General features: G+C 41.2%; 1 long non-coding RNA gene across 1 annotated transcript; it reads left to right on the top strand.

Moving 5' to 3' along the window:
- Window positions 1-2,363: 2,363 nt before the first annotated feature.
- On the top strand, window positions 2,364-10,530 carry LOC138299516 (uncharacterized). Its single transcript, XR_011204766.1, has 3 exons — window positions 2,364-2,449; window positions 8,784-9,005; window positions 9,480-10,530. It is a non-coding gene; the product is annotated as an uncharacterized lncRNA (long non-coding RNA).
- Window positions 10,531-11,435: the final 905 nt, after the last annotated feature.

Raw genomic sequence — 11,435 nt, 5'->3', positions numbered from 1 at the left:
ATCTTACCTAAGATACACAAGTCAGGCACTTTCCCCCCGGGTAGACCTATAATTTCTGGTATAGGCTCACCAACAGAGAAATAATCTGAATATATTGACATTTTTCTTCAACCTTTTGTGCACAATTTACCTTCCTACATTAGGGACACCAAAGATCTTTTTTGTAAGATCACAAACTTTGAATGGACAGAGGGGCACCTCTTAGTAACCTTGGATGTCACCTCACTGTACACCAGCATTCCCAGAACAGAGGGCTTGAAAGCCATCCAACATTATCTTGACACTAGGGATGCCACATTACTTGAACACTCTAACATGTTGCTGGACTTTATCTGTACGGTAGTGGATAATAACATTTTCATCCATAATGGTAGTTGGTATCGTCAAATACAAGGAGTGGCTACGGGGGCAAAATTCTCTCCATCTTTTGCTAACCTATATATGGGCTACCTGGAAAAAACACATCTTTGGAAGCTCTGTCCACCTGAACTAACGCAACATATTTTGTATTGGGGAAGATACATTGATGATATTCTTCTTTTTTGGCCTGGTGACACACACTCTTTGACCCTTTTTCTCCAACATCTCAACTCCAATACCTTTAACATCAAATTTACTCATGAATCTAGCATGGCCTCCATAAACTTCCTCGGTCTTACACTGTATATCAAACACAATAAAATCTGCACTAAGTTGTTTAGTAAACCCACAGCCTGCAATGCAATTCTACATGCTACAAGCTCACATCCCAGGTCACAGATAAAAGCAATCCTTTTTGGGGAAAGTACAAGGATTCGACTGAATTGTAGCGAAGACGAGTTTTTTTTTTAAAGAACTACATGACATGGAACAACGATTCATACAGAGAGGTTACCATCCTAACACCCTGCAACAAGCTAGCAATAGGATCAAGAAAACTAAACGCTCAGACCTTCTTATCAGCCAGAAATAAGATAGGATTCATAATAAACTGTCTCTTATCATAACACACAATGTTTTGAGCACTCGGATTTTCAAAATCATACGGAGACATTGGCCTTTAATTTTCACTGACAATACACTGCAGAAAGGTTTGACAACTAAACCGAGCATCACTTACAGGAGAGGTCAAACCCTACGTGGCCATTTGTGCCACAGTTTTTTACCACCCGCAAACAACAACACATGGTTACCTAAACCTCCACATGGTTCATTTAAATGTGGCCATTGCAACATTTGTGGTTATATTAAGGACAAGATGGTATGTTCCCAATATGACACACATGTTATGTATAAGATTAATAATTTCATCAACTGTAACACAAATTTTGTTGTATATTGTATTGTGTGCATCTGTGGTCTCATATATCCGGGGAGCATGATCAGGCCCCTGAAAGAAAGGATTGAGGAACATCTCAGAGCCATCCGCACATTCAGTACAAGCTATCCTTTTGCTGTACATTACAATGAGACGCATGGTCAAAGAGAAATCCTGGGCATCGCAATACATGGGATCGACCCAATAAGTAGACAACCGAGAGGTGGTGACAGGACTACGTCCCTTAGACATCTTGAAAGTAGATGGATTATTAAACTTAGGGCTGTGGAAAAGGGCCTTAACATCCACAAGGACTCACACATTTTTTATGATATCATATTTAATTTTTGTTTCTTTAAAATTGGTTTTGCTTTGCTGAAAAAGTTTTGAATGATGCAATTTTCCAATTAGTTTCAATTTCTATATGTGGCTGTACGCACCAGGTTGTATAATTATTTGCTGGTGGCATTTGCTACTTAGTATTTCCTTGTAATAGTGAGTTCCTTTTTTGGTCTTTTTCATCTCACTTCTATCCCATGTAAAAAAACAGTGCAGGTTTACTCCATTTACAAATAGTTATGTTAATTCATTGTATGTGTGTTCTTTCTTTTGTTTCCTGCTTCCTCTTTCCTGCTTTTTCCTTTCTTTTTTTCTTTTTCATAAATTTCTTATTCTAACCCCTTTTCTCCATATATCTTGCACATTTTTACACTTGTACACTAACACTGGCTAGTTTTAGTGGCACAGTTTTGGACCATTCCATCATGGCGCCCGTTACTTAATTTGGTATTTGGTAACCATTTTTCTTGCTTGGTCCCTCTCTTAGTGCAATTTTTTCCCCTTCTTTTCTCTCATTTTTTACTTTCATGACTTTCTTGCTTTACAACCTTTTATCACAAAGTATTTCTTTATGTTTTACTTTTCACACATCTGCACTTATTTTCCCATACACTGCATGATTTAATTCACTTGGCGTTTTTTTAACCTGTCCAATATGGCCCCCGTTATCTCTCGGAGCCTTTGGTTAGCTGTTGCCTTTTTCAAGTCCTTCGTCTATGTCTATGAGGCTTCATCCTCTAAAATGGATTCATTCACATACATTGCCCGAACGCCGACACCGGAGCACGTTTCCTTCCGACATCATGATTATCGGTAAGCTGTTTTTTTCATAGCTCTCCATGTCCCGCTGTCATTTGTGATGCTGGTAGCTTTCTAAAAAAAATTCTACTCACTGGTTTCCTTTACGAGCATGATTAGTAAGACGTGCTGAGCCGCCCTCTCGTGGTCGGTTGCTCTTCTTGTTACTGGATATTTTTTTTGCTTTTTGTGTTTTCATAGACAGTTTCCCAATAGATTGTTTACATTTTAGTATAAATTTGGTCACACGTCTCTTCATGTATTACTTTTTGCCAGCGTTCTTACTTAGCCGCTTTTAGTGTATTTAATGTACAACATTCTTGCATATCTTTCCCCATTTTTCCACTATCACGCTCTACTGTTTTGAGTTCGCATGGACTTTTGAGCATACTTGCATCCTTATTTACTTAGCTTCGACTTAGGGTAAGAATTTAGTCATAACAATTTAGCTATTAATAATTTATAAATACAATTGCCTGACCCTTGACCCCCTAGAGTCTTTTTAACTTATGACTTTCCCGATGTTTTCCCTCTTATTATTTTTTACCAATGTACAAGTTAGATTCTATACTATTTTTAAACTTACCTATTCTTTATAGTTTGATGGGCTTATCATGGCCTCTCACCGTTCAGTGTCATAAGATCAGAAACCATCGCTTCCACGGTTACTGCATTACAACTGTTCTGAACATCCAACTTGGGGTTACTACTAGACGCTTTTGGACCACCTGTTTACATAACGATTTACATGGAAATTTAATATCTTGCACATATTCTGTATGTTTTTTTACTTGTTTTCTAAAAATCATCACCATTGATGACGTCCTTTTCACATCCTTTTTTAGTCACACTTGTGCACACTTGTTGGGATTCTGCCATAACATATACTTCACGTTACTGCTTTGGTTCTCCTACCTAGGGTGGTGTTTTCCAACTCTGTTGGTTTCAAACATGGGTGACCTTTCCTCGTGAGCACTTTGGTAATCTTGCATGTTTTTACTAAATACGAAGTTATCTACCACCCTGTTCATTTATACATCTGGAGTTTCAACCTTTCGTCCCTCTCTTCTTTTGGAACCAACATCCTCTCTGGTTTATGGAAGCTATATGGATTCTTTTCTTTCTGCCTCTAGTTTTCTTCATTTCTACTCTCTTTCTTTACTACTCTTTCACATGGTCTTCTAAAAAAAACTGTCTCTTTATGCTCTACGAGAGTATCTCAAATTCTTTGCTAGTTCGGCTCTCTGATGTATCACCATAAGAAAAATCTGGTTTCTATTTTTGCAGCCTTGAAAAAGTCCCTTGGACGAAACACGTGTTGGCTGTATTTTGGATAATTCAGATATTTTATTGACACAAGGAATTAAAGTCTAAACATTTGTGAAAATGACCTGTTTTGAACTCCGCACTTTTCTTTTCACTTTGGACTATACTATTCGGTATGGTACTAATCTGTTGTACAAAAGAATCATACGTTGAACCTGGAAAGCAGGCATACACACTTGAGATGTACACATCCAGTAAGCAGACAACTTGCACATTGATGGAATGTAAATCTCCCAATTGTGGAAGACCTGTTTTTTGGTGTGGGGTGGCACCAAGGCAATATGTATGCCATCAATGGCTCCAACCACATGTGGTAGGCCACCCAAATCATAAAATTCTCCCTTCACATTGGCCAAATCCTGAGTTCTTGCAAACTGAATGAAGCTGTTGATGTGTCTCATCATTGAAGGAAGGACTTCTTGTAGCACAGCACTGAAAGTTGGCTGTGACATGGCTCCAGATAGTGACACAGTATATTGAAAAGATCCAGTGGCCACAAAATTAAGATTTGCTATGAGTTTCACTATTGATGTTATTGCTGTTGTATTCCTATGTGAGGCAGGAGATTAAGCTCCACCTACTGATAGAAATCCAGCATTGTTTGCCTATTTAATCTACATTTCTTTATTAATTCTCTTTCCTCTATGGTGGCAAGGTCTGGAAAATGTCTGAAGACCTGAGGATGTCTTCTTCTACCCATCCCTGGGTTCACATGTCTGCGTGTAAGGAAAACAAATTATCACTTAAAATTGTCACAGTAAAAAAAATGGGATTTTGTCCCTGGCGGTAACCACCATCAAAGACCGCCACTTTAACACACTGACCGCCAGGGTGGTAACGACCGCTGGGCTGGAGACTTGGGTGTCCAGCCCGGCCGTCGTCACCTCGGGATTATGACCAGGCCTACCGCCATGGTTTTCATGCCAAACTTACCGCCACAAAAACCATGGCGGTAGGCACCATCAGTTCCCTTCCCTGGCACTGATACGGGTCTCCCCTGTCCCTCCCGAGAGCCCTCCCCTACCCCCTCCCTCTCCTGTCCCCCACACATATACACACCCACACACGCACCCATATACACACATGCACACACACATACCCACCACCACCCACGCATGCACACATCCATACCCACACACCGCAACACACACCAACATACCTTTTCACACACATGCATTCACCACATACAACACTCACAATCACTCATTCATGCACGCATTCAATGTGACTCACAGCCGCATGCACGCATTCCCAATCATACACACACACACACCCCCACATACACACAACACCCTCCACCCCCCTCTCCTGTCGAAGAACCTGACTTACCTGCTTGCAGGGTGTCCTCCGGCTGGAGACGGTCCGTGGCGCTGTTGTCAGCAGCAGCGTTTGCAAGCAAAACACCGCCAGGCCGTATCATTGCTCATGATATGGTCGACGGTGTTATGCTGGCGTGGTGGTGCTGCTGTCAGCAGCGCCGCCTTACCACAGTCCGCCGCCATGATCGTCACCAATGTTGTAATGAGGGCCATTATGTCTTGATTACATTAGTGATCTTTTTGTGTCATATCTGTACACCTACTTCTAAAACATTTTTGTAACTTCAAATCTACATGTTTTTTTACATGTTTGATAGTTTTTTTTTACAAATAATGCATAAATAATACCGTTAAAATGTATTATTTGCATATTTTTTTATTTTTTATAATTGCCAACTGAAGTTTTATATACACCGCAGCACTATGGAGTTCAAACACAGTAACAGTTCACATTTTGATGTGTCATATTTTGGAAAAAAGTTGTTATACATATCTGACATTGGCATAAAAAGTAGCCACCATTTTGAGGGCTGGGGACACACAAGCAATTAAAAAATACACTGTTTCACATCCTAAAATGGCGGGTGCCTGACCTTGCCTTCAGGACATTGGCTGTCCTACGGCAGAAGTTGACCGTGTAGTAGGTATAACACTCCACGATAGATAGTTCCATAGGCTAACATGTGTGACAGATACACACAAAAGTCAATGGCTGTGTCAGTTCCCATCACAGAGCATATACACAGTGTGCTGGTGTCTGGAAGAAAGCTCACTTGCCTCCTAACACTGCAGCCAACACATCCTCCTTGACATTTTCTGCTGTCACCAACCTCTGGGAGCCAGGATGCAGGACAAAGCAGGTGACAGGGCCCTTGCCTTCTTCCCTGAGGAGTAGGAACTCCTCACCATGGTGGTCCTGTCCCTGTACAGGTAGCTGTATGGGAACCCAGAGGAAGAGGCATGTGTTTGAGTGGAAAATGTTTGTCAAAGTATCTTATTCCTCCTTTGTACACAAGCTAATTTGTCCCTTTCTGTTTATGAGTGAAGTGTAGTTATTGGAGTGTAGTGAACTGCATGATTTAGCTGGGTGTAGAATGTTTTTTTGACAATGTTAGAAATGTATTTACATTGAAATGAAACGTCACTTGAAAGAATAAGCTAAATTTTCAGTTCATGTTACTTACAATTCTAGTTTCATTAGACAAACTGTAGGCCCCTTACTTCCAGTGGCCAGTAGACACTGCACCATTAGTATAAGTGAAAATATAGAGCTCATTTTGAAATGAGTGAAATTTTAAGTGCAATAGTATCTTCTACGTTCTGGAGTTATCGCACGCTGTTCTGCCAAGATAAATTACACCCCATATTTTGACATAGGAGTGTCTGTATGTTTCAAACATTTCTTGGTGCCACAGACGGGGAAGGTATTTCCTGTGCTGCATGTCTAAATGACACAGGCTCTCAATCATCTGTCAGGACCCAACAATTCTGCCTAATTAGTCAACATCATCAGGGGTGTTGTTTTAATAATTTACATGTAGCACCAAATTGTGGCTTGTAATGTCATTGTACTGTCTGCATTTCAGGATAAATATTGCCAATGTTTGATATGTACTTGCTGTTACCAATGCTTGTTGTTTTCACCAATGCTTGTTGAACACATGTGACTGTGTCAAGTCCTCGTGCTTCTAAACGTGTCAGGTTCACTTGTTTATTGGTTGCCAGGCAACAACCACGCCCTCAAGGTCTCCAGGGAGCAGCTGCCTCATGTTTTCAAAAGCATGAGTCATGCTGGCTATAAATACTTTTGATGTGCACATGACTCTGCTTGGCTTTCTTCCTGTCTGGCAAGGAAAGCCCTCTACGCTCAGGAATTCCCTACAGGCCCCACCCGATGCCCTCTTGACTCAGCTGGCAGCAAAGAGCCTCAGCAGAGATCCTCTGGAAAGAACACACTTCTGTCAGCAAAGTGGAGCATGCTGTCTGGTATTTGTTTGTCTAGATTTTTATTATGGTCACTTTTTTTATAATGAAATCTGAAAACTGAGACTGATTGCACTCTAGCCTTCCTGAGATTTTCAAAGGACTCTTCTAAGGAACCCAGACATGATTTATGAGTGGGGGGCTTGAAGAGGGTTGAATAACAGATGTAGCGCAGGGGCCTTGTCAACTTTCATTTTGTAACTGAGAACTGTGACCGAACTTACCTATCCTCCACTTGTTTATTTTTTGTACTAATGGTGATTACACAATTCAGTGCTAGTGTTGTGTGGAGACTCATTATTCTCATGAGCCTACTGGATTTGAGCTGCAGAATCGCCTGGGTTGTGGCAGCGACTGAGTCAAACCCTCTACAGGTGACACCTGTCATCCCAATCTGGGTTTCTGGTTACAGCTAACTAGCAGTGCCTGATCTCTGCCCAAGAGCAGGGATAATTGGGCAGCCGAGCGCATGACACAATTGATTCACCAGGGAAATCGTGGTCACTCAGATCTCCTCCGTTTCTCTCAGTTACAATGGTCTCATATATACAAGGACGAGCAGAAGCAGTATATATTTCAATAAGGTTTTAATGAAGCAACTACATCTTAGATAATAAAGCATATACTGCAATACCAGGACAATAAAGCATGACAGGATTAAATTGTGACCAGGAGAGTAAAGCATAGAAATAATACTACTATATTGTCACCAGAGTCAATAGACTAATTCCTATCTAGGCTATATTAGAGCACAGCAGGTTAAGCTCTAGTTCTGCCCTTCAGGTTCCCCTGGGAAGACATCATCCCCCATACCTCAGCAAAGGTCTGAAGTCTGCATAAGCAGCTGTAGCGAAGCAATCAGCAATCAGCATACAGTTGTGGTCATCTGGCTGGAATCTCCCTCTAACGTGTAAGGGACAGGAAGGTGTTTTTATAACAAAACAGCTGATGTTCTGAGAAAATGTCCCTATGTAAGGATGTGTATGTTTCTATGAATACCAGAGACAAAGCGTTACCACGTTCACCGGTAACCTATCTTACTGCAGCCTTGAGAGAAGAACAGAGTGAACAAAATGACTTGTTTAAGAACGCAGTGCTGGCCTAGGCAAAGAACAGCTATATAAAGAGAAATAAAACAAGACCGCAAATGTGGCTATTGTTAAAATAATAAACAAAGAGGAATAAAATATATCTAGGGTAAAGTGCACAGCTGCAGGCCTGGTTCTGCTAAAATAACGTGCAGAGAGCTATAACTAAAATGGCTACACAACACTAAGATTACTTCATGTGTGAGTTTATTTGCTTTTGGTATTGCAATTCATTTTATGTTAACAGTGATTATGCAGTTCAGTGCTAGGAATACTGTGTATGTGAGTTTTCTTGCTTTTGGTACTGCAACTCATTTTATGTTGTAGTTTTACCATAGAGAACCTAATGTGAAAGTGCAGAGCCATGAAAGAGACTTCAAAGCTTCCTAATTTGGTTGGAGACATTCAGATTTCGTCACCTTTTTGCATATATTAATCCGTGAGAAGAGAGAGAGGGACACGTTGCTGATATTAAAAGGTGAATGTGCTGTGATAACCAAATTAGACAAAATTAATGAGATCAGTGCACACCTTTTTAAATGCTGTTTAATGAGACCAGTGCATGCTTTCTTGAATGTTGTGAAACAGTCCCTTAATAGCACATAGCTTCACCAATACCGTAATTCATCACAGAAAGGCAGCTTCCAGGGGCTCCACTGACGGTCCTCCGTAACCCGAAGAACAACACCCAGCTGGTCCCGGTGAAAAGGAGTGCAGTGTTTCTTTCTCTCTTTTTCCAAATCGCCTTTCCTTTTGGGGCACCTGCCAGGGATCCTTGTGCAACCACCAGCACCGAGAGGTGCTTCAGGAGGTCAGGAGAACAGTCATTGCCCCAGCAGACAGCCTGGTTTTCAGGTGAGTGGCCGCGCTACAACATCATCAATCCAAGTATGCCCCATTACTACACACACTTGTTCATTCATCACCCAAAACCATGTTCTCACTGTGGTAGAAACCATAGTATCTGGCACTTAGAAGATTAGGCATAAAGTAGGTTATGTGCAAATAATGTACAGGTTGTTTGGCCTTTTGTAGCTCACAATGATTTGAAGTAATCAGTAGTGGCTCTCGCTACAGGAAAGGTTTCCTAGCACTATCCTAGATAATGTTTGTGGCCTGGAATGGTACCATGAGGAGATATAAAGTGTTGAGGATATTCAACAGATCACTGCAAATTATTATTTCCTAGGAACTTTTAAATGTTATAAAAAATCTCTACTGACTGTTTTGGTAATGCATGTGAGAAATGCAACACAATTGTGTCACACCACTACAGACAAACAATATCTCTCAAAACTTCTTTTACTTTATTTTTTCTGATCCATACAGGTCAACACTCATCAAAAGTGCAACATATGGAAGGCCATTGCCAAGAAAGTGCGGACCTTGGGGACCCCTAAGCGGAGCTGCCTCCATTGCAAGAAGAGGTGCGAGGAACTGCAATGCTGGACCAGAAAGTCAGACGAATTCCCACTCGGCCAGTCCCCCCAATGAGGCAAACACATGTGCCGCACCCTGACCCCCCTAATGGCCCACATCTTTTTGGTGGCCTACTCAGAGCTTGATGGGCAGTTGACTGCCCAAAATCAAGGGGGTACGTTATTGTTTGCAGCTATCCTTGTTGTTTAACATTTTTTATTTACATCACTGTTGTAAGGTCTCAACATGACTGCTGATACACATTCAATGCACACAAGGATTTCTGGAGGTTTAAGTTTATCAGACAGTGTCTGACGCAGTGTTTGGTGTCTTGATTGGTGTAAAAGGTTGCCATTAGATTCCTCATAACAAGCCAAGTACTGTTTCGAGCAGACACATGGCTGCATGTGAAAAAAGAGGTACCTACATTTTTTCTCTGTTACGAGGGACAGTTGAACCAGACATGTCCCATTTGGGGATTGGGTCAGGTGTTTTGCTCCATTGTTGTAGTTTAATAGCGATTAGATTAAGCATCAGCAGAAGACATCTTGTATTTAGTAACTATTGTGAACATTTTGCGGAATCCATTTTGTATTCATGGCAGCCATTTTCTCTGCCACATGCTGCCATGTGCTCTGTCCTACCTTTCTGTTAACTACTTTTGAAAATCTGCCTAGTGACAAGTTATATTTAGCATCTCCCACTTTTGCACATGCTCAGTAAGGTCTGCAGCTGTTTGTCCTTGAAAACTGTCAGCCCCTCCTACCTGTCGACTGTGCTTTTCCACATGACTTTACATGTATGCAAGTCTTGCTTCTATAATTGTACCACCTGCTTTTAGCCCCTGCATGGGTATAAAAGGACCATGCTCTCTCAGTTCAGTGTGCTACTTCAAACATTACCGAAGGGTGCTGTTTGAATTGTAGTACCACCTCATGAGGTTAATAAACTTTGTCTTTTATTTCAGTTTCTGTGCCAACTTCTTCCTACATGGTCTGAGGACTTTGTGCAGAGAAAGGTGAACCCCTTGCACTAGTAGGCCTTGCTGAGGCTTACTTCAACACCATCACAAATGTGAGAAGGTAATGTAGGCCCTATTACAGGTGACATGGCATACTAAGCACTTGTGATACAGTTGATGTTTCAGGCTTTCATAGTGGTAAGTTTTTACAATGACAAAATGATAATGAGCATCTGGTCCAAAAGAGCAGGAAACGAGTACAATGGCATAATTCCTTATCTGCAACAAGTGAGAAATGTGTTTTCAGAGCAAGATTCAAGTCAGTTTATCTAGCCAGTAGCTGATTGGCCTGAAGCTTTAGTCTTTCACAAATGTATATGTAAGCCAGTCATTGTTCACCAACGTGAATTATCCCCTTCGCTGCCAGGCCTTTTCCCCCTCCTGTGCCGAGCCTTTTTTTGGCTATTTGTGGCAGTTCGCGCTTAGGCCCTCATAACTTTTTGTTCACATAAGCTACTCACGCCAAATTTGTGTCCTTTTTTTCCAACATCCTAGGGATTCTAGAGGTTTCCAGACTTTGTGGGTTCCCCAGAAGGAGGCCAAGAAATTAGCCAAAATACTGTGAATTTTTTTTTTTCTCAAAAATATGGGAAAAAGGGGCTGCAGAAGAAGTTTTGTGTTTTTTTTCCCCTGAAAATGGCATCAACAAAGGGTTTGTGGTGCTGAAATCACCAGCTTCCCAGCTTTCAGGCAGACTTGAATCAGAAAACCCAATTTTTCAACACAATTTTGGCATTTTACTGGGACATACCCCATTTTTATGATTGTTTGTGCTTTCAGCCTCCTTCCAGTCAGTGACAGAAATGGGCGTGAAACCAATGCTGGATCCCAGAAACTGAAACATT

The sequence above is a fragment of the Pleurodeles waltl genome, chromosome 1_2 (assembly GCF_031143425.1).
Source record: "Pleurodeles waltl isolate 20211129_DDA chromosome 1_2, aPleWal1.hap1.20221129, whole genome shotgun sequence".
Lineage (NCBI taxonomy): Eukaryota > Metazoa > Chordata > Amphibia > Caudata > Salamandridae > Pleurodeles > Pleurodeles waltl.
Note: the sequence above shows the minus strand (reverse complement) of the source record. Positions and strands in the feature narration are given on the sequence as shown.